At 43.5% G+C, this 24,360-nt stretch overlaps 1 protein-coding gene and 1 pseudogene across 3 annotated transcripts in view; both read right to left on the reverse strand.

Moving 5' to 3' along the window:
• Positions 1-24,360, reverse strand: part of GATAD2B (GATA zinc finger domain containing 2B) — an 81,586-nt gene that overhangs the window by 24,419 nt on the left and 32,807 nt on the right. Inside the window, exon 1 of one of the 3 annotated variants that reach the window (XM_058660296.1) lies at positions 20,016-20,832. The exons of the other annotated variants lie outside the window; for them this stretch is intronic. The gene's annotated coding sequence lies outside the window, so the exon portion shown is untranslated. Of the gene's footprint in view, positions 1-20,015; positions 20,833-24,360 lie in introns of those variants that run through there. 3 annotated transcript variants of the gene reach the window in all.
• LOC118758698 (U6 spliceosomal RNA) lies at positions 11,920-12,019 on the reverse strand (annotated as a pseudogene).

Consider the following 24,360-nt stretch of genomic DNA (forward strand, 5'->3'; position numbering starts at 1 on the left):
CTGAGTTATGGGGAAGAACTAAGGGAGGGGACTTGGCAGCGTGGCCTAGTGGCTAAGGTCCTCGCCTTGATCCCATATGGCCGCTGGTTCTAATCCTGGCAGCCCCACTTCTTCTCTATCTCTCCTCCTCTCAGTATATCTGACCTTGTAATAAAAATAAAATAAATCTTTAAAAAAAAAAAAAAAAGAACTAAGGGAGGAAGGGGACGGGGGAGAGAAAATCTTTCATCTGCTGGTTCACTCCCTTAATGGCCACAGTGGTCACAGCCAGGCCAGATCAAATCCAGAAGCCTGGAGCTTCTTCCAAGTCTCTCAATGCTGGTAGCTGGGATCCAAGCACTTGAACCATCTTGTGTTGCTTTCAAAGCTACATTAATGGGAAGCTGGATCAGAAGTGGAGCAGACTGATGGCTATATGGGATGCCAGCACAGCAGGTAGAAGGTTAACTTGCAACACCACTATGCTGGCCCTAATATGTGGTCTTTAATAACTGGTTTCTTTCTCTCATGTTGTTGGCATACATCATTTTTTCTTGCACTCATTAACTATGGAATTTGGTTTATTTCCACTTTTTGCTATTATGAACATTTGTGGAGTTTTCATAAGGCAATGTTTTTAATTAACTTTTGGAGGAATTACCAGCCTATATTACAATGCGTCCATAGCATTTTTTTGGAAAGATTTATTTATTTTATTACAGTCAGATATACAGAGAGGAGGAGAGACAGAGAGGAAGATCTTCCGTCCAATGATTCACTCCCCAAGTGAGCCACAACGGCTGGTGCTGCGCTGATTTGAAGTCGGGAACCAGGAACCTCTTCCGGGTCTCCTACGCGAGAGCAGGGTCCCAAAGCCTTGGGTCGTCCTCGACTGCTTTCCCAGGCCACAAGCAGGGAGCTGGATGGGAAGCGGAGCTGCCGGGATTAGAACCGGCACCCATATGGGATCCCGGGGCTTTCAAGGCAAGGACTTTATGCAGTAGGCCAGGCCGCCGGGCCCTGTCCTTAGCATTTTCACAGTACAGTCCCATTAGCAGTGTGTAAGGGTCCTAATTTCCCCATATCCTGTTCACTTTTAACATCTTTAGATACAAGGAATTTCCTTTAGTTTATATAAACATTCATTATCTATAGATCCTCTGAAAATTTGTTATTCTGACATTTGGTCCTTGTGAACTGGTTCACCTCTGAAAAATACCTTGCTATAATACCAACAATTAAACTGGAAACAGTAACAATGAGTTGGGTATGTGTCAAAAAACATTTCATACTGGGGTAAACTGAAAATAGCATGAGCCGTCACAGGAAGTCTGTCTCCAACTGACTGTACACGTATTTACAAGTACTTTAGAAAAACACACAGGAAATCTAAATTCAAATTAATATGCTGCAGGAGTTTATGTTTGGTGAAAATGTATTATAATACTGACTGCATATGACAAGATTATATATGACAAAACAAAACTCAATGACCCAAGAAGCTGGGGTCAAACTGGGGATGCCATCACTACCTTAACTTCTTACTTTTAGCTATGTAAAGCTAAAAGTAGTTAAATCATTTCCCCCAATAAAACTCCCATGATGCAAGAACAAAATCAACACACAGGAGGATGAAAAACATCAGAACCTGGGTGTGTGAATGTGAGGCAAGCAGTCCTACCTAATAAAATGGCTTGAGAATCCTGGCCAACTGACCGATAACTTTTGTCTTACTGACCTATAAACTCCAACTTTATGTACTATCCCTGCCAAACCCACCTCAAAATCCAATGTAACATGGATAAAAATAGAAAACATGCTAGGGTCAGGCACAATAGCCTAGTGACTGATGTCTTCACCTTACAAACACTGGGACATGGTTCATGTCCTGGCAGCCGCACTTTCCATCCAGTTCCCTGCCTGTGGCCTGGGAAAGCAGTCAACGATGGCAGAAAAGCCTTGGGACCCTGCACCTGTTTGGGATATCCAGAAGAGGCTTGTGGCTCCTGACTTCAGATCAGTCCAGCTTTGGTGGTTGCAGCCACTGGGGGAGTGAATCAGTGGATGGAAGATCTTCCTCTCTGAATATCTGACTTTCCAAATAAAAAAAAAAAAACTTGAAGAGAAAACAAAACATGCTAAACACAGTAAACTGGATACAGGAAGAATACTATATATGAAGTTACCATAAGACCAACAGTAGAAGAGAGATGATCAGTTGTTTAAGACATAGAGTAGGGGGCCCGGCAGCGTGGCCTAGCGGCTAAAGTCCTCACCTTGAACGCCCCGGAATCCCATATGGGCGCCGGTTCTGATTCCGGCAGCTCCACTTCCCATCCAGCTCCCTGCTTGTGGCCTGGGAAAGCAGTCGAGGACGGCCCAAAGATTTGGGACCCTGCACCCGCGTGGGAGACCCAGAGGAAGAGGTTCCTGGTTCCTGGCTTCGGATCGGCGCGCACCGGCCATTGTGCTCACTTGGGGAGTGAATCATTGGACGGAAGATCTTCCTCTCTGTCTCTCCTCCTCTCTGTATATCTGACTTTGTAATTAAAATAAATAAATCTTTCAAAAAAAAAAAACAAAAAACAAAGACATAGAGTAGGAACTGAGGAATTATTAACCAGAAATAGTCTTTGGGAAAAAAGTTCTGGAAATGAATAATGGTAATGACTGCACAACACTGTGAATGTAATTAAGGTCATTGATTAAAATGGAAAATTTTGTTTTACACATATATTTTACCACGTAAGCCTAGAAAAAATACAGTGTTAACAGGAATAAATGTGCACAAGTGATCTTTTCGGCATTACAAAAATGTACTAAAACTGGATCATGGTGATAGTTATAATTGTACAACTCTGTAAACTCACTAAATTTTGAAAAATCACTATTTCAACATTTATATTATGCAGCACGAAAGTTAGTTGCAATAATATTCACAAGAAATGAATATTTACTTAGAATGTCACACAGAAAAAATCATTTGCAAAACGTATCAATTTCTAAAAAGTTTGTTCATTCAAACGGCAAAGTAAAAGTGAGTGAATATCGAGATCTATTCAATGGTTCACTCTGCAAATGCCTCCACCTGGGTTAGACCTACCCCAGGAAGTCAGGAACTTCACCCTGTGTCTCTCCTGCTGGTGGCAAGAACTCCAACTCTGGATGAGGTCTGTGCTGCCTCCCAGAACGCATCAGCAGGAAGCTGGATTGGAAACAGAGTAGCCAGACTTGATCCATTCAGTACCTCACAGTATTCCAAACGGCAGCTAAGCATGCTGTGCTCAATAGCTATCCTACAAAAATTTTGTAATATGAAGTTTTAAATTCTCTTTTAATGTGCGATCTTTTTTTAATTGTTTCTTTTGTGCTATTAACATCTACTACAAGCCATCTGTAAAGAACTTAAATACACTATTAGGTACTTTATCATGTATTCTTAAATTTTTTCAACAAGTTCTTAAGTAGACTCTATTGCCTCTACATGTTGGAAAAAGTGTCAGATAAGGTAACTTGAGACTGTAAAGGTTGAAACAGTGAATCTGAAATTGAAACATAGGTCTACCTTTCTTCAAGAATCAATTACACAGGGCCCGGCGGCGTGGCCTAGTGGCTTAAGTCCTCGCCTTGAACGCCCCGGGATCCCATATGGGCACCGGTTCTAATCCCGGCAGCTCCACTTCCCATCCAGCTCCCTGCTTGTGGCCTGGGAAAGCAGTCGAGGATGGCCCAAAGCCTTGGTACCCTGTACCTGTGCGGGAGACCTGGAAGAGGTTCCTGGTTCCCTGCTTCAGATTGGCATAGCACTGGCCGCTGCGGCTCACTTGGGGAGTGAATCATCGGACGGAAGATCTTCCTCTCTGTATATCTGACTTTGTAATTAAAATAAATAAATCTTTAAAAAAAAAACAAAAGAATCAAATACACAGAGGCCAATGCTGTGGCAGAGGCTGGGCCTCCACTGGCATCCCATATAAGTGCTAATTCAAGGTCCTAGCTGCTCTACTTCTATTGCAGCTCCCTGTTAATGCAGCACTAGGAAAGCAGTAAAGGACGACCTAACCTCTTGGGCCCTTGCAGCAGAGCTGGAGAAGCTACTGGTTTTCAATCTGGCACAGTCCTGGCATAATGGCATTTGGGGATAGAACCAATGAATGAACAATATCCCTCCATCTCTCCTGGCTCAGAGCAAGACATCTGAAGTTGGGTCATGTAACCATGTTATTTCCATGTCTACTGTCCATATAAGCACCTAAAAAACACATACTCAGTGTCAAATTAAAGGTTATTCAAGGGCCCGGCACAATAGCCTAGTGGCTAAAATCCTCACCTTGAATGTTCTAGGATCCCATATGGGCACCAATTCTAATCCCAACAGCCCTGCTTTCCATCAAGGTCACTGCACCTGTGTAGGAGACCCAGAAGAAGCTCCTGGCATCAGGTTGCCTCAGCTCTGGCTGTTGTGGCCAGTTGGGGAGTGAGTAGGTGGATGGAAGACCTTCCTCTCTGTCTCTCCTCCTCTCTGTATATCTGACTTTCCAATAAAAATAAACAGATCTTTAATTAAATTAAAATTGTCTTTAAAAAAAAAAAACTTGGGAGGGTGGGAGGAGGGGTGGGGTGATTCCCAGTTCCAACGAAACTGTATCACATAATACAATGTAATCAATGAATAAAAAAAAAAAAACCTTATTTGGGCTCAGCCCAATAGTGTAGTGGTTAAAGTCCTCACCTTGTACGCACTGGGATCCCATATGGGCACCAGTTCTAATCCCAGCAGCCCCACGTCCCATCCAGCTCCCTGCCTGTAGCCTGGGAAAGCAGTCCAGGACGGCCCAAAGCTTTGGGACCCTGCACCCGCGTGGGAGACCTGGAAGAGGCTCCTGGCTCTGGATCGGCTCAGCTCCAGCCGTTGCGGTCACTTGGGGAGTGAACCATTGGGTGGAAGATCTTCCTCTCTTTCTCTCCTCTCTGTATATTTGCCTTTCCAATAAAAAAAAAAAAGATTTTATTATTATTGGAAAGCCGAATATACAGAGAGGAGGAGAGACAGAGAGGAAGATCTTCCGTCTGATGATTCACTCCCCAAGTGACCAGGAACGGGCCGGTGCTGCGCTGATCCAATGCTGGGAACCAGGAACCTCTTCTGGGTCTCCCACGCGGGTGCAGGGTCCCAAATCTTTGGGCCGTCCTCGACTGCTTTCCCAGGCCACAGGCAGGGAGCTGGATGGGAAGTGGAGCTGCCGGGATTAGAACCGGCGCCCATATGGGATCCCGGGGCTTTCAAGGCGAGGACTTTAGCCGCTAGGTCACGCCGCTGGGCCCTCCAATAAAAATAAATCTTGGAAAAAAAAACTTATTTGGCATTTCAGTTATATGAAATAAGTTATTTTTTATTTTTTTTAATACAAAAGAATAAGCTATGAACACTGATGTTTAAGTTTTTCAAGGAACGTAAGTCGATTCACTCACGTGGGATTAAGGCCAAAGAGTATCACTTTTAAGTCATACAATAAATGAAACTTCCAGGTTAATTTCAGGAGTAAATATGCCATCATATATTCTCAGAAGCATAATATGAGAAATGTGATTTCTTTGTATTCTCAACAGAATTTGGCAGCACCATTACTTTATTGAAATTCCTCTGATTGGTATCCATAATATTTCATCGTGGCTTTGATATGCCATTCCAAAATGACTACTGGCATGTTTGTGTTTTATTTTCACCTGCACATTCTACATTCTTTTGTGAAACTTGTTCCTGTCTTTTGCTGCTGCTTTTTTTTTTTTTTTTTTTTTTTAAGATTTCTTTCTATTGGAAAGGAAAATTTTGGAGAAAGAAAGATCTTCTGTCCACTGATTGACTCACCAAATGGCCACAACACTCAAGGCTGAGCCAGCTGAAGTGAGGAGCCTATAGAGCTGCTTCTAAGCCTCCCACACGGGTGCAGGGTCCCAAGGCTTTGGGCCGTCCTTTACTGCTTTCCCAGGCCACAAGTGGGGAACTGGATGGGAAATGGAGTTACTGGGATACAAACGAGCATCCATGTGAGATCCTGACATTTGCAAGGCGAAGATTTTAGCCACTGAGCCATCAATGATGGGCCCTTGGTTATTTTCTAGTTGATTCATTTGCTGGGATTTTTTTTTCCCTGTTGAGTTTTCAGAGTTCTTTATACACTTATATATTAGTTCTTTCTCATATATAGTTTCCTAATTAAATTTTTTGAATATTTATTTGAGAATAACTGATTTCCCATCTTCAAATTCCTGTGACAGTTGGGGCCACACTGAAACAAGGAGAAAGGAACTCAATTTAGGTCCTCTAATGTCAATAACCTTTGTGAGGCACATCTGCTGGCTCCAGAGTACACATTTTTACAAATACGGAAGCAAAAGCAGAGTTGGAACTCAAACCCACAAACTTTGCTATGGGATGCGGGCACCCCACACTATCTGACCCAATGTGCCCAATGCTACCCGCTAACTGATTTTCAGTGAAATGAAATATTAGAGACACAACTAAAGCATCCTTTGTAAATCCACTCCCAACTCATTCTCTATTGCCCCTGTTCAAGAAAAACCTTTAGGATGCTCTTGTTGTTACCCTTTCATTAGTATTTGCTAAGTTTACTGTGTATATATATACCCATAAAAATACACAGTCTAGTTGGTATGTGAGTGTTATCTAACTATTGGGAGATTCTCTTATTTTTTGAGAAGCAGACAAAAAGAGAGAGGGAGCTTCCATTTTGCTGGCTCACTCCTCTTGGCTCTGGTGTCAGAGCCAAGAACCAGAGATGCAATCCAGGTTTTCCATACTGGTGGCAGGAAAGAACTCTCACCGCTACCCCAGCTCTGGATCAACAGAAACTGGGAATCTGCACCTGTGGCAGCTTTGAAGCCCAGGTACTCCATTACTGGATGTAATAAAATAAATCTTTAAAAAAAAAAAGCCCTTGTTTCATGTTATTTTCTCTCTCTCTCTTTTTCAAAGTCATTTGTTTTTATATAAGCAGATTTACACAAAGAAGAGAGACCTTCCATCTGCTGGTTCACTTCCCAAATGCCCGCAATAGCTGGAGCCGAGCTAATCCAACGCTGGGAGCTTCAAATGGATCTCCCATTTGGATGAGGGCCCAGGGACTTGAGCCATCCTCCATTGTTTCCCCAGGCCATAGGCAGGGAGCTGGATCTTAAGTGGAGCATCCAGGACTCGAACCAGTTCCCATATGGGATGTTAATGCTGCAAGCAGAGCACTAGCCTGTTCAGCCTCTGTGCCATTCCTTTTTCTTCTTTTTTTTTTTTTAAAGATTTATTATTATTGGAAAGCCAGATATACAGAGAGGAGGAGAGACAGAGAGGAAGATCTTCCATCCGATGTTTCACTCCCCAAGTGAGCACAATGGCCGGTGCTGCGCCAATCCGAAGCCGGGAACCAGGAACCTCTTCTGGGTCTCCTACACGGGTGCAGGGTCCCAATGCATTGGGCCATCCTCGACTGCTTTCCCAGGCCACAAGCAGGGAGCTGGATGGGAAGGGGGTCCACCAGGATTAGAACCGGCGCCCATATGAGATTCCAGCGCATTCAAGGCGAGGACTTTAGCCGCTAGGCCACGTCGCCGGGTCCCATTCCTTATTCTTCTTTTGCTAAAGATTTATTTTTTTATTTGAAAGCCAGATTTACAGAAAGAAAAGGAGGATATGTACCAGGGAAGTAAGGGGGGAAAAAAGCCCAAGTATGTAGGTCCCTTTGATCCACATGGGAAATGATGATGGAACTCCTGGCTGCCGAATTCAGTCCAGTCCAAACATGACTGAAGTTGACATTCTGGAAGTGATCAAGCAGATATAAAATTTGTTTCCTCTTCTTTCCCTCCTGTCACACTTTCAAAATAAATCCTAGGGCCGGCATGATGGCTCAGTGGCTAAATTTTCACCTTGCACCAATGAAACCACATATGGGTACCAGTTCATGTACAGGCTGCTCTGCTTCCCATCCACCTCTCTGACTGGTCTGGAAAAGCAGTAGAAGACGGCCCAAAGCCTTGGTACTCTGCACCCACGTAGGAAACCCAGAAGGAGCTTCTGGCTCCTGGCTTCGGATCGGCTGAGTTCTGGCTGTTGAGCTGGATCAAATAAATAAATTTCCCAACAAGCTCCCTGCTTGTAGCTGGAAAAGGATGGCCTAAGGCCTTTCGACCCGGCACCTGCATGGGAGACCCAAAAGAAGCTCCTGGCTTTGGAGCAGCTCAGCTCCGGCCATTGCAGCTACTTTGGGAGTGAACCAGTGGATGGAAGACCCATCTCTCTCCTTCCCTCTGTATAATTAGCCTTTCCAATAGAAATGAATAAATCTTTAAAAATACGTATCTCAGGAAAATTTACCGGTTTATAAATAAATGTCTTTATTCCCTACCTAGCTCAATCCTCCCTCATGCTTTAAGCATACAGAGACATGTCTTTTACCAACAAAGTATTAACACAGTCTGGTTTATATAAGACATACACAAATTTAACCCTTCATGACTAACAATGTCAATTTCACTTTTTGTATTTTAAAAACTTAAAGACTGAAAAGACCTGGCTCAATGGCCTAATGCATAAAGTCCTCACCTTGAACACACCGGGATCCCATATGGGCGCCAGTTCTAATCCTGGCAGCTCCAATTCCCATCCAGCTCCCTGCTTGTGGCCTGGGAAAGCAGTGGAGCACGGCCCTGCACCCGCGTGGGAAACCCAAAGGAAGTTCCTGGCTTTGGATCAGCACAGCACCGGCCACTGCGGTCACTTGGGGAGTGAATTATTGGAGTGAAGATCTTCCTCTCTGTATATCTGACCCTGCAACAAAAATAAATCTTTAAAAAAAAAAGAAATGTATTTATTTTTATTACAAAGTCAGATATACAGAGAAGAGACAGAGAGGAAGATCTTCTGTCTGTTGATTCACTCCCCAACTGGCCACAACAGCCACAGCTGAGCTGTTACAAAGCCAGGAGCTTCCTTCGGGTTTCCCACACGGGTGCAGGGTCCCAGGGCTTTGGGCCATCCTTGACTGCTTTCCCAGGCCACAAGCAGGGACCTTGATGGGAAGCAGGGCCGCTGGGATTAGAACTGGTGCCCAAAATGGGATCCCAGCACATGCAATGTGAGGACTTTAATTACTAAGCTACTGTGACAGGCCCCCTTTCACTTTTTAAAAGACTCCTTTATTTATTTATCTGTCAGTTTCAGAGTAGAAGAGACAGAGAGCTTCTTTCTTCCATCTGCTGGTTCACTTCCTAGATGGCTGTAAACATCAGGGCTAGGTCAGGCTGAAGCTAGGAGCAAGTAACTCTGTGTCTCCAGCATGGCTGACCAAATACTTGGGTCATCTTCCACTACTTTTCCCAAGGCCAAGAGCAGGGAGCTAGACCAAAATGGAACAGCTGGGACACAAACCAGCACCACAGGAGTTGGCTTTTCCCACAACGCCACAATGCTAGCTCCCCTTTTGCTTTAATTAATGTCCCAGTTTAAAGAGTTAAATTGTATCTATGAAACCTTTTCTGTTTCTTCAGCAGTTTATCCTGTATGCTGTCAAAACATTTTTTGAATTTGCTAGCACTTGTCACTTTCCTATTTCTATATCTTAAAAAAAAAAAAATTATCTGGGAGACCACAGAGGTCAGAAAGCATTTGTAGTTTCATATAGTTGTTCATTCTCATATCTTTGCATCTAACCTGCACTCAAAAATGTTTCTGCTGAATACATTTCTGACTTCAATTCAAAAAGCTGTGTCTAGGAAACATACTCTATAAATTTTTTTAAACAACATTTATTTTTATGCAATGTCAGATATACAGAGAAAAGCAGCATAAGACAGCCCGAGTTCTTGGTCCCCTGCACTCAATGAGAGACCCAGAAGTTCCTGGCCCCTGCTGGCCTTGGAAGAGCACATCTCCATTGGGGAAATGAATCAATGGCTGAAAAATTGATCTAATTCTGCCTTTCAAATACATCATTTAAAAAAAAACCTTAAAGAAAAAACTCCTCCATGTTCTTTTTAAAGATTTTATTTATTTTTATTGGAAAGTCAGACATAAAGAGAGAAAAGACAGAGATGAAGATCATCCATCCATTGATTCACTCCCCAAACAGCCGCAACAGCTGGAGCTGAGCCTATCCAAAGCCAGGAGCCCAGCGCCTCCATTGGGTCTCCCACACAGGTACAGGGTCCCAAGTCTTTGGGCCGATTTCAACTGCTTTCCCACGTCACAAGGAGTGAATTGGATGGGAAGCAGAGCCATCGGGGTTAGAACCAGCGCATGCAAGGTGAGGATTTTAGCCACTAGGCTACCACGCCGGGTCCTCCCCTTGCCATTTGTCTGCAGCCTGTTTCATCCTTGTAGAGAAAGACAATGCCCTAGAATGTGCTCTTCCTATACTAGTAGCATTAGCATTCTCTGGTAAATTGGATAGTCTAAATCTCAAAGGCTACCTCAGACCTTAGGAATTAGAAACTGAAGCTGATGAGAACTAGGAATCATGTTTTTGCAAATTCTCCAGGTGACTCTGATACATAATAAATTTTGAGAATCACTTTTGAAGTAAACAGCAGTAAAATCAGTGCAAAATAACCTGAATCTCTGCACTGTCTACAACAAGGAACAATACAATCAAGCACCACTGACCCTGGGTAATTACATAAAGGAAATACTATCTTTATGAATCAAACTTCTGGGGGGGGCATCTTTGTTTGCTGTAGGCAACTAAGCACCCTTTAGTGGCACTCAAATTGCTCAGATCTCAAAATCCCTTTGGGAGGATACACGTAAGAATCAAGGACCTCCAGGTGAGGACAGCTCAACTGGTTAATCCTCCCCCTGCAAGCCCCAGGACAGCTTAAGGCCGTCAAGTTCATGTCCCAGCTGCTACAACTTCCATCCAGCTCCCTCTTGTGGCCTGGGAATGCAGTTGAGGACAGCCCAAAGCCTTGGGATCCTGCACCCACATGGGAGACCATGGAAGAAGCTCTTGGTTCCTGGATTTGAATTGGCTTGGCTCCAGCCATTGTGGCCATTTGGGGTGTGAAATCAACAGATGGAAGAGTTATCTTTCCGTAAATTTGCCTTTTGCAACAAAAATAAATAAGTTCTATCAGATGGGTGTTTAACACAGGAGTTTAAGACACAGCTTGAGGGCCCGGCGGCGTGGCCTAGCGGCTAAAGTCCTCGCCTTGAAAGCCCCGGGATCCCATATGGGCGCCGGTTCTAATCCCGGCCGCTCCACTTCCCATCCAGCTCCCTGCTTGTGGCCTGGGAAAGCAGTCGAGGACGGCCCAATGCATTGGGACCCTGCACCCGCGTGGGAGACCTGGAAGAGGTTCCAGGTTCCCGGCTTCGGATCGGCGCACTGGCCCATTGCGGCTCACTTGGGGAGTGAATCATCGGACGGAAGATCTTCCTCTCTGTCTCTCCTCCTCTCTGTATCTCTGGCTGTAATAAAATGAATAAATCTTTAAAAAAAAAAAAAATTCGGAAAGACACAGCTTGAGACACACTCAAGTGTCCTGTTACAATAGTGGCTTGGCTCCTGTTCCTAGTTTTCTATTAATGTGCACTGAAAGGTAGCAGATGATGCTGAAGTACATGGGTCTTCACCACCTACATGGCATACTCAGGCTGAGTTCCTGGCTTCAGCCTACCTCAGCCCCAGCTGCTGTGGGCTTCTGGGCGAGTGAACTAGTGCATGGGTGGTATCTGTCTCTGTCTCCCTTCCAAATAAACTGAAAAATATCAAGGACCTCAGAGACTTTGCTTGTGGCTACAGCTAATTAGTCACCATACAAATCTGTTTAAAAAAAAAAATTCATGGACTTTGAGCTGGTACTGTGCAACAGTGACTTAAGCTGCCACTCTCTTGGAGTTCTGGCTAGTCCAATTCTTATCTTTTTTTTAAACATAGAGGCTTCACAGATTTGTCTGTCATCCTTGCGCAGGGGCCATGCTAATCTCGTATCATTCCAATTCCAGTATATGTGCTACCGAAGTGAGAACTGGCTAGTCCAATTCTGATCTAACTTGCTATAGATGTGCTTGGGGAGGCAACTAAAGATATGGCCCAATACTTGTGTCCCTGTCATTCATGAGAGACTCAGATGGAATTCCTGCCTACAACTGTGCTAAGACCTGGCTACAGCAGCCATCTAGGGAATAAATCAGTGGCTGCTAAAATCTCTCTGCCCTTCAAACAAATAAATCGATCTGCTTTAAATTCCATGGAAAAGGGAATGAAAATAATGTACATAGTCCAGAAACTTTTGGAAAAACTCTCATATAAAACAATTTTTTTTTTAAAGATTTATTTTATTTTTATTACAAAGTCTGATATACTGAGAGGAGGAGAGATAGAGAGGAAGTGGAGCTGCCGGGATTAGAACCAGCGGCCATATGGGATCAAGGCGAGGACCTTGTTTTAAATGTTAAAAACAAATCTATACCATGGTAACGTAACTTACTATTTATGAAAAATAACTTTTCTAAAAAAGAACAATTTAGTCAGAATGGTGGCATTTCACATTTTTTTTACAAGCCTCTTTAGTCTTTGGCTTAATAGAATACAGCTGAATTCTCATGGCTGCCTCCACATTCAATATGCTGTGATAGACTGTTCTGGTTCAAGTAGATGGGAAAAAAAACCAGCTTCACACAGATGCATAGTTAGAAAGGGAGAAGTACTGTGTTTCAAAATTTAAACCTAAAGCTTTCAATCAAATTTTTACAACCTTTAAAGCTGTGACAAAATTTAAGACATGGAAAGAAGTTCCAAATATTCTTCACTCTGACTCCACACCCCAAGTTAACATACAACAATAGCACAATTATTGAAACCAGAAAGCAAATAGTGTTATTACAATACCATTCTCAACAGCTTTCCTACTGACACTTTTCAGATCGAGGATATACCCTGCCACCTCCCACCGCATTTAGTTGTCATTGTCTCTGGTCTCTCTCAATCCGTGACAGTAGTTTTTTTTTTTTTTTTTTTCCCTTCACCCTAACACTTTTGAAGAACATTGATAAAATCTTTTGTAAAGTGTCCTGTCCTTCATTCTAGGTATATCTGACTTTTCTAATTAAAGTTATGTATTTTTCGAAAGAATATCATGGAAGAAACGTTGTGTCCTTTTTATAGTACCATCATATCAAGAAGTACATCATAACAATACAGAAAGTCTCTGAGTTATGACAGTGTGACTTTCAATTTTTAAAAATATGTCTTTTACTTGAAAGGCAGAGACAGAAGAGAGAAAGAAATCTTTTGTCCATTGCTTCACTTCCAAAATGGCCATATCAGCCACAGCTGGTCTGATCAGGACCGAGCCTGGAATGCTGCTGCACCTTCCATGTGGTTAGCAGAGGTTCACGTGCTTGGGCCACCTTCGGCTGCTTTACCAGGTGCATTATCAAGGAGCTCAACTGGAAACAGCAGCTGAGACTCAAATCAGCACTATAATATGGAATGCCAAAAGCAGTAGCTTAACATACTGTGCTACAATGCTGGCCCAAATTGTACCTTAAGCTGTCAAACTTTATGGACAAGCAACACACAGTATCTCCTCTTGTGATGTTGGCAGCCAAAACTCTCACTCACATAATCAAAATGGGAAATACCCAGTACAACAGTGTACTATACCATATAAAATACAATTTTCAATAATGACATTGTCAACTTACGATGGATTTATCAGGACACAATCCCAATGTAAATCAAAGGGAGGTATTGTATTATTATTGTTGTTGTTGATGTAACTTTAACTACTCCATTAATGTGGTGTCTATTTGGTTTCACTAAGGAAAGATACATAGAAGCTATGCAAATATCTGTCTTAAATAAAACTTCTACCTGTTAATATTAACATCCACAGATAAATCTTTCTTTTTCCTTGAAGACTGCTTGCTTGTAAGGCAGAGTTACAGAGAAGAGAGACATAAAGGGATGTTTGGTTCCCTCCCCAAATGACCACATGATCAGGAATGGACCAGGCTGAAGCTAAAACCCTAGATCTTACATCTAAGTCTCCTATGTGGGTGGCAGAAGCTCAACTTCAGTACTTGGCCATCTTTCGTTGCTTTTGCAGATGCATTAGCAGGGGAGTGGCGCAGCTGGGACTCCAACCAGTAATCATTTGGGATGTCTGTGTTACAGGAAGTAGTTTAACCTCTAGCCCAACAGATAATTCTTTCCTGCAACAATTACATAGTATCTGCCTGTTTCATCCATCCTATTGCATTAATTTGAATTTCATTAACAGCTGTCCCAGAGCCATCATTTATTTATTGAAATATTTACTTACAGTAGTGTCCATATTCATTTTAACCTGTGGGTTTATCTTTTTCCTTCAGACTGCCCCAGTAACTGGAAGCTCCTTCAAGCTGGCTCCCCATCACTACTTCAGCATTTCACTGGTTCCTGGTACTACATGATGTTCTGTGGCTACCTTATTTTTTCTCAGCCTTCCCAGTTCTCCAAGGAGAGCAGTGGTTAAAAATCAAGATGTGGGGCCCCGCAGCATGGCCTAGCGGCTAAAGTCCTCGCCTTGAAAGCCCCGGGATCTCACATGGGCGCCGGTTCTAATCCCAGCAGCTCCACTTCCCATCCAGCTCCCTGCTTGTGGCCTGGGAAAGCAGTTGAGGACGGCCCAATGCATTGGGACCCTGCACCCGCGTAGGAGACCTGGAAGAGGTTCCTGGTCCCGGCATCGGATTGGCGCGTACCGGCCCGTTCCTGGTCACTTGGGGAGTGAAACATCGGATGGAAGATCTTCCTCTCTGTCTCTCCTCCTCTCTGTATATCCGGCTTTCCAATAATAATAAAATCTTAAAAAAAAAAAATCAAGATGTGGTATTGAACATACTTATTGTTATACTGGTATCACTGCTTCCAGGCCCTCTCAAATAAATTTACATGAAAAATGCAAACACACTGCCCAGAGCAGTAGCCTAGTGGCTAAAGTCCTCGCCTTGAATGCACCAGGATACCGTATGGGTACCAGTTTGTGTCCCACGGCTCTGCTTTCCATCCAGCTTCCTGCTTGTGGCCTGGGAAAACAGCTGAGGATGGCCCAAAGCCTTGAGGTCCTGTGCCCGCATCGGAGACCCGAAGAAAGCTCCTGGCTCCTGGCTTTTGATCAGCTTAGCTCCGGCCTTTACAGCCACTTGGGGAGTAAATTAGCAGATGGAAGATCTTCCTCTCTTTCTCTCCTCCTCTCTGTATATATGACTTTCCAATAGAAAAATGAATAAATATTTAAAGGAAATACAAACACACTTCTATTTTATTTGTATGTGCATATGTATATGGAATCAAATGCTGCTTAACAGTAAAAGGAGGTGGCATTAGCTGATTTCGTTGTCACAAACTAAGATGGCTACATCACAGCAATATTCCATTATGTATGTGGTATATGACTACATACTTGCATTTTTTTAAAAAGATTTATTTATTTTTATTACAAAGTCAGATATACAGGGAGGAAGAGAGACAGTGAGTAAGATCTTCCATCCAATGATTCACTCCCCAAGTGACTGCAACAGCCAGTGCTGTGCCGATCCAAAAAGCCAGGAGCCAGGAGCTTCTTTCAGGTCTCCCATGCAGGTGCAGGGTCCCAAGGCTTTGGGCCAGCCTGGACTGCTTTCCCTGGTCACAGGCAGGGAGCTGGATGGGAGACAGGGCTGCCAGGATTAGAACCGGCACCCATATGGGATCCCGGCGCGTGCAAAGCGAGGACTTTAACCACTACACTATCGCGCCAGGCCCCATGCATGTATTTTTAATTGACATTTTTATTCTCAAAATTTTTGATTTGGGAAGCAAAGAGACAGTACACATGAGCTCCCACCTGCTGGCTCACTCCTCAAATGCCCACTGGCCAGTACTGGACCAGGCCATAGCTGGGAGAGGGAACTCAATCCAGGGATCCACTCACTTGAGCTATCATCTACTGCTTCCCAAGGCATCCTTTAGCAAGAAGCCAGAACAGGATTAGAGCTGAGTCTTGAACCGTGGCACCCTGACAGGGGATGTACAAGCTCCTGGCAACTTAGGCCAAATACCTGCCCGTGTGGATATGTTAACAGCTAGAGCTCATAGGGATTCCAGAGAGGAGTGTTTCAATAGCTTTCTCAATTGATCAAAACTGCAGACATATACCTCATTACCACTTAAAACTCAACGTATATGGGACAAGTACTCAGACGAAATTTTTCCAACGACATATAGTTAAAAACCCATGACAAGATGTCCAACATCTTTAGTTACTAGGCTATGCAGTCCAGAACCACAGTAAAGGAGGCAGAAGGTTAATCCACCACAAGGCTGCATTCCTTAGTGCAGTGTATAGTCCAGTCCTGGCTACTCTGTTTCAGATCAAGACATAGCAGATAATGGCTCACGAACCCTACCTGGGAGACCCAGATGGAGTGTGGGGTCTGGCTCCTGCTTCAGGTAATCATTGTTAGAGCCATTGTGACCCATCAAATGGAACATGTCTGTCTTGAAAAAAGAAAAAAAAATCTGTTTTGAAAACCATCCAAATGGGCCTGACATGATAAGACTAGTGGCTAAATCCTTCCCTTGCATCCACCGAGATCCCATATGGGTGCTGGTTCGTGTCCTGGCTGCTCCACTTCCTTTTCAGCTCCCTATTTATGACCTAGGAAAGCAGCAGAGGATAGCCCAAAGCTTTGGAACTCTGTATCCATGTGGAATACCCAGAAGAAGCTCCTGGCTCTTGGATTCAGATAGGCTCAGCTCTGGCTGCTGTGGCCACTTGGGGAGTGAACCAGACGACAGAAGTCTTCCTCTCCATCTCTTCTTCTTTTCCCATTTAAAAAAACCAACCAACCATAAACAATGGGCAGTTGGTTGAGCTGTTAGAGCAAAATGGGCTGCTTGTGATCTGATGTCATCACCCCACGCTGCAGGGTCAGTTTGCGTCCCCAGCTACTTTACTCCTGATGTAGCTCTCCTGCTAGCACACTGAAGTACCTGGGAAGTAGTACAAGACGCCAAATATATTTGGGCCCCTGCTAACCATGTAGGAGACCAAGACGCAATCTTGGCTCCTGGCTTTGGCCTAGACCAGTCCCTGCTTTTGTGGAGAGTGAACAAGTACACAGATCTCCCTATCACTCCCTCACTCTCTGTCACTACATAAAACTAAAGAGAACATAATTGATTACTTGTGATTCAAGTGTCTTTCCTATACTAGTGAGTTTACTACATGAACCTCTGACACATATCCTTTACATATACTCCTTAAATTTATTAATTTTTATTGGAAAGGCAGATTTAGACAGGAGACAGAAATATCTTCAGCGTGCTGGTTCACTCCCTCAGTGGCTGCAATGGCAGGAGCTGAGCTGACCCAAAGCCAGGAGCTTCTTCCAGGGCCCCAAGGCTGTGGGCCATCCTTTACTGCTTTCCCAGGCCACAAATGGGGAGCTGGTTGGGAAGTAAAGAAGCCGGCATGTGAACCAACACCCATATGGGATCCTTGCAATACAAGGACTTAGCCACTAGGCCATACACCAGGCTTGGTTCATCATATCCCTTCATGAAGAGCCTAGGTTATGGTGACCTTGGCCTATGTGATACACTGCCTAGTGATGTGTACAGAAGGTCAAAAAGACTCCTAGGCTTAAATGTGATATAATTAGATACGTTGTATAAAAGCTAATCAAAGGTAATCTGTCATCTTTACAATAAATCAGCTCAAAGATGGACATAAAACACCATTACAACAGTAATATTAGAATGAAAGGAAGAGAGATGATCAAAGCGGCAAACTTCATTCTACCTTCTTTGCATGGATGGGCGTCTGACATGGTGATTACAAAAGTCACCCAGGATGTCTGAGAGCCTATAGTAAAGTACTGGAGTTTGAGTTCTAGATCAGCTTCCAGTTCCAGTTTCCAACTAATGTGTACCCCGGGAGGCAGCAGCTTATGGTTCAAGTACTTGGGTCCCTGGATCCACATGGGGGATAAAGACTGAGTACTGGGTTCTTGGCTTCACACTGGCCTAACCCTGGCTGTTGGCATCAGGAGTGTAAGCCAAAGGATAGAAGCTCTCTCTGCCTTTCAATTAAGTAAAATAAATAATAAAAACCCAAAATAAAACAAAATACCACTACACACACATACCTGAACAAGAAGCCTGTCTGAATTAGGCAAAAATAAGTGAAAATAAAAAATAAACTGAAAATATACTCATTAACTAGAATGTTCTGGCTTATGCCATACTGATTATGACTGCCTAGTCACTAAAATCATGTGTATTAATTAGGTTCCAGGTTACAAAAGCAAGCTTAAAAACAAAGGATGCAAGGGCCCAGCGGCGTGGCCTAGCAGCTAGAGTCCTCACCGTGAACGTCCCAGGATCCCATATGGGCGTCGGTTCTGATCCCAGCAGCTCCACTTCCCATCCAGCTCCCTGCTGGTGGCCTGGGAAAGCAGTCGAGGACGGCCCAAAACCTCTGGGATCCTGCACCCACGTGGGAGACCTGGAAGAGGTTCCAGGTTCCCGGCTTCAGATTGGCGCAGCACCGGCCCGTTGCGGCTCACTTGGGGAGTGAACCATCGGACGGAAGATCTTTCTCTCTCTCTCTCTCCTCCTCTCTGCATATACATCTGACTTTGTAATAAAAATAAATAAATCTTTAAAGAAAAAAAAAAACAAAGGATGCAGAGGGCCAGCACTGTGGCACAGTGGGTTAAGCAGCATCTCCTATGAGGGCAGGATCAAGTCCCATTGCTCAATTTCCAATCTAGCTCCATGCCAATGTGTCCGGGAAAGCAGAGAAAGTAGGCCTGAGTACTTGGGACGCTACCACTCACCTAAGAAACATAGACGGAGATGCAGGCTCTTGGTTTTCAGCCTGGCCCAGCCCTAGCTATTGCGGGAGTAAACCCGGAGATAAAAGATCTCTCTTAGTGTCTTTCCCTCTCTCTCTAACTTTGCCTATGAGATAAAATAATCTCTAAATTTTTTAAAAATAAAGCATGCAAGGGCCCGGCGGCGTGGCCTAGCGGCTAAAGTCCTCGCCTTGAACGCCCCGGGATCCCATGTGGGCGCCGGTTCTAATCCCGGCAGCTCCACTTCCCATCTAGCTCCCTGCTTGTGGCCTGGGAAACCAGTAGAGGATGGCCCAAAGCATTGGAACCCTGCACCTGCGTGGGAGACCCAGAAGAGGTTCCTGGTTCCCGGCTTCGGATTGGCGCGCACCGGCCGTTGCTGGTCACTTGGGAGTGAATCATCGAATGGAAGATCTTCCTCTCTGTCTCTCCGTCTCTCCTCCTCTCTGTATATCCGGCTTTCCAATAATAATAAAAATCTTTAAAAAAACAAGTAAATAAATAAAGCATGCCAAAACCCTTCTCTGAAACTATCAGACCAAACCACAAAGCAAGTACAATACAGACAGAATGAAAATAGTAAGGAAAGAAGTAAACTTTGCATCTTTTCTTCCCTTTATACTTAATAAAGGAACTCAACAGATAAATCAAGACAAATACATGCACAGACAAAAAATGGCTATTTCTCACGAAAAGCATTACCAAACAATACTACAGGAAGATAAATAAAATCAACTCACAAAGGTAATTAGTACTTCTAGGAACTAGAGAATACCATAATTCTGGATGAGCCTAGCTAATCCGGTTAGAGCAAGGTTGGTTTGTAGCTATTTTGTCTTCCAGTATTCAATTGTTCGAGAAATATTTACCTTAATTCATTTATAAAGGAAACTTGGAAAAATGGACTCTAGCTATGAGGAGCTGGGTAAAAACTGTAAGCACACGGGGGAATAAGCAAGGCAGCCACTTTAAGTCTCAGCCTACAATCCTTAAAGTATATTCATACATACCCCCTCCCCAAGAAAACATTTATATCAAAACTCACACACCAAAAAATAAAGATCTCCAAAGATTAAGACTTGTGGAATCTGGTGAGAATATAAATTCACAGGTTTTAACAAGATACGTATCTCACCTGAATTAAGCAGCTTTCCCCAGACACAATCTGACAAACCCCTATAATGGGATAAGCCAGTTCAAAAGTTCCTTCCCGCTCCAAACTGTCCCGATCCAAGCTTTACAAACCAAAGCCTTAATTCAGAAGGTCTGGCAGGAGCAACATTAAAACACACATAAAATCAACTCTAACAGTATTTTCACTAAGTTCATTTCCACCTAACAAAAAAGATGCTTCCTACAGGTATCTACTAAAGAAGCACATAAAGTGAAATTAAGAAATAAATCATAATAACTGAGCTGCAGAATTGTAGCTTCTAAACGAATGTTGAGTTTCTAATGGCTGATTAAAGAATCATTCTAGATGAACCCCAGAACTGGAATACTTGCAATGTCCGGATTCTTAGAACAATCTCTAATTCTTCATTCCAAATGTTGACTTTTCCTTTTGTACAACTACAACTGTGCAGCAGACGGAGGGCAGAGAAAGATTACAGCATTTTCATTATATACTAAACAGGAGGGATGGGATGGAACTCAAAAGTAGATATTAAATAGTGTTTGCTGTTACCTTGTTTTTTGCTTTTCCTTAACAGTACCTCCTTTCACCTATCTAACCCTGTACCACTAGCAACCCCAAATGATTATAAACTGACCAGTCCCCTAATGCCATCACACAAGTATCTTCAAATTATAGCTGTTAAATTCAGGAGGCACTGCTCTTCTAACCAGTCTTCCTCAAGCACACATACCTTTGAATGAGGGAAGAACAAGCCTAGCATAAAATGCCTCATCTACAGAGTTACTAATCACTTTCACAAAGAACATGGTTACCACTAGCACACAGAAGCTCTGTGCCACAGCACAAATACCTGTATTTTTTTTCCCAAGCACTGCAAGAAAAAAAAAGTGGGTGTGCATCTATGTCAAAAGGTATATATATATTTTGCTCTAAGCTTCTCCCCTCTCTTCTTGTCCATCAGCCCAAGCAGGCAAAGATGACGCAGACTTCCTTATATAATAGCCTGTGATTTCCTAGACTGCAGGCCGTTCCCTTTGTGTTCTGTATACACTTACACACGCGAGCGCGCGCATTCTCACTGCTTTGCAGCCCCTGGCATGATGCCAGCACTAGTCAGCTGGTGGATTCCATTCACAGAGCAGGGTTGGAGCTGACATAGAAAGAAGGGGGGTAGTGGGGGTAAGTGGGAGGGAACTAAAACCATCATTGCTACAGACAAAAGAAATTTTTAAAAGAGAGAAAGAGAAAGAGAAAATCAGTCTAGCACTCTTAGAGCTTTAGCTCAAGGTCTAAGAAGCCATAGATCCTTACATTACAGCACACAGAGGAGGGGAACAGAATCCAAAAGAATCCAAAACGCAAAAAGCTTTGTATGAGAAGCAATCATTCAGAAACAATTTTAAGATTGAATGTTTATTACTTCAATTTCACCAGAAATCTTAGCATGTCACTTCGTATACTGTCAAGAAACTGCTCTAAATAACTCAGAGTGATTCTGAGTTTCTGCTTTTAGAAAAAGAAAAAGGGGTAGGGGGGGTAGGCAGCCCAGTTAAAAGTACTTACAGGTATACATTTCTCTGCTCCCTCCTGTAGTTGCCAGGAAAATTGGAGACAAGAAGGGAAAACAGAAAAAAGAAAAAGAGGAATAAGAGATGGCTTAGGATATTTTTTTTTCCATGAGGGTGGAGGGGGGTTTCCTTTTTCTCTTCTACCATAAAAGAAGCTCCTTCTACAGCACAGGAGTGGCCCCATGCGTGCCAGCCCCCTTGAGAGACCTGCACAAACCCGGTCTCCAAGTGGGCACAGCCCTGCCAATCACATGGCGTACTGTTATATTAAACAAAAGAAACAGGGGGATGCTTACTTTTACCCATGATGCCTAGCGGGGGCAGGAGGGGGGAGAGAAAAACCAGTCGTAGCCGGTTTATAACCTCAGGATATGGAATTATCTCTTAATTTTTTAAAGTCCTTTGTGGTACAAAAGTCAGTTAGTTTCCCCACCCTTAACTAGCCCCCCTTTATTCTGGCCTAATTCCAAACTTCGCCTTCATTCATGAGAGCTGGTTTCCTCTCAAATCATGCTTTAACTGTTTAGTTTCCAGAACCAACATCTCAGACGGGAAATCATAAAATCAATACCAAAGCATACCACAAATTACAACAAAACGAAGACCAACTGCCTGCCAGCTTCTTTTCTTCTTCCATTATTATCGATACTAGTAAGGCAGCTGGCGTGTGCATTAAGATTATTTTGCTGAAGCTGTCCCAAAGGTAGCATATGATCTAGCCCTATCAACTGACAACATTTGGGGCAGCTGAATTCACACCTAATATAAATCACAGAAAGGTTTCATGACAAAGTAGTCACAGCAGCACACGTACACCTTTTAAAACCAGCTTATATCTTTATCACGTACATTTTATCACACTGTAAAAAGTAAATATTTCAAAATGGCTTAGGCATTGCCTTAGTATAGCCAATTACTCCATACAGTTACAATACTCTTTCCTCTTTGCATTCCAACACCTTACTAACCAATGTATCATGTACCAACCATGCCTCTGTAGAAAAATCCAGATGTTAGACATAACTGAGCCTGATCCCCCTGATTAACTTTCCTTGTCTGTTTTACAACTGTTTCCAATCATCTTATAAGGACTTTTCATTTCCCAAAAATACTGATAAAGGATCAGAAAATGATGGGGAAGAAATCAAAACAAACTCAAGACAGGAGGGACTGAAGTGGTAATTGTTTTGTTGCATTATCTACTGGCTGAGGACCTTTTCTTAAAAATATTTTCAAAAACCTATTTTTCTTTTTATTTGAAAGGCAAGGACAGATGCAGAGAGAGCTTCCCCAAATATCAGAACAACCTGGGCAGGGCCAGGCCCAAACTAGAAGTCTGGGGACTCAGACCCAGTCTCCCAGCCAAGGGTCCAAGTACTCAAGCTGCTGACTAGGATGCCCGTTCGTAGGAAGCTGGATTGGAAGAGGAACAGTGACAACTAGAACCAGGTCCTCTGATATGGGATGCCGGTGTTCCAAGTAGCCTCAACCACTGCAACAGAAAGTTAAGCTCTTTACAAACAGCAACAAGGAAGAATAAAGAATTTTCTTTCACCTGGTATCTTCTATCTACTGCTTCATTTGGACTTTTTTTTTTAAGATTATTGATTGATTGATTGATTGATTGCAAAGTCAGATATACAGAGATGAGGACAGACAAAGAGGAAGATCTTCCACTTGAAGATTCACTCCCCAGGCGACCGCAACAGCCAGAGTTATGACAATCTGAAGCCGGGAACTTCCTCTGGGTCTCCCATGCGGGTGTAGGGTCCCAAGGATTTGGGCCATCCCTGACTGCTTTCCCAGGCCACAGCAGGGAGCTGGATGGGAAGTGGAGCTGCCAGGTTTAGAATCAGCACCCTTATGGAATCCCAGCGTGTACAAGGCGAGGACTTTAGCCGCTAGACCACTGCACCAGGGCCCTCAATTTGGACTTCTACAACTCAAACCACAGTTAAACAGCCTCCATCAGAATCTCTCACAATCGTCTTGCTTTTCCTATATATTAAAGCTTCGGGGGCTGGTATTATGAAATAGCAAGAAAAGCACCTGCACCTATGGCACTGGCATCCCATATAGGCACTGGTTTGAGTCCTGACTGCTCCACTTCCATCCAGCTCCTGGCTAATGCACTTGGGAAAGCAGACGAAGCTGGTCCAAGTATGTGGGCCCCTGAACCCTCATGAGAAACTCAGAAGGATCCTGGCTCACAGCTTTGGACAGGCCAAGCTTGAGGTAAAGCAGTCATGTGGGGAGTGAACCAGCAAATGGAAGATCTCTCTCTTCCACTCTTTCTCTCTGTAAACTCTGCTTAAAAAAAATTAAGGAATAAAACTTTGTACAGAGTATAGGCTAGGAAGTTATATTACGCAAATAAAAATATCCTGAGCAATATAGTTTTAGCTTTTACTTCCAGAAAACTCTGAGCTAATGTGAACTAGGTAGTAGTGGACACTAGTAGGACGTCCTCAGTGACTCACAACCTGGGCAGGTGTTTGAAAGTACAATGGTTAAAATGCCTGTTTGTCATTCTGGAGTGTCTGGCTCTGCTTTCAACTTCAGCATCTTCACTCTGGCAGACAGCAAGTGCTGACTCAAGCTGCTGGATCCCTGTCACTTATGTAGTAGGAGAACCGGAATGGCTCCGGAGCTTCCCAAATGCCCGAGTTTGTCTCTCTTAAACAAACAAAACCAGGAGATCCCACATCACATCCACGAGGACAACTACAATATAAAAAACAGATAATCACAAGTATTGAGAACATGTGAGGACC

This window comes from Ochotona princeps, chromosome 2, assembly GCF_030435755.1.
Source record: "Ochotona princeps isolate mOchPri1 chromosome 2, mOchPri1.hap1, whole genome shotgun sequence".
NCBI lineage: Eukaryota > Metazoa > Chordata > Mammalia > Lagomorpha > Ochotonidae > Ochotona > Ochotona princeps.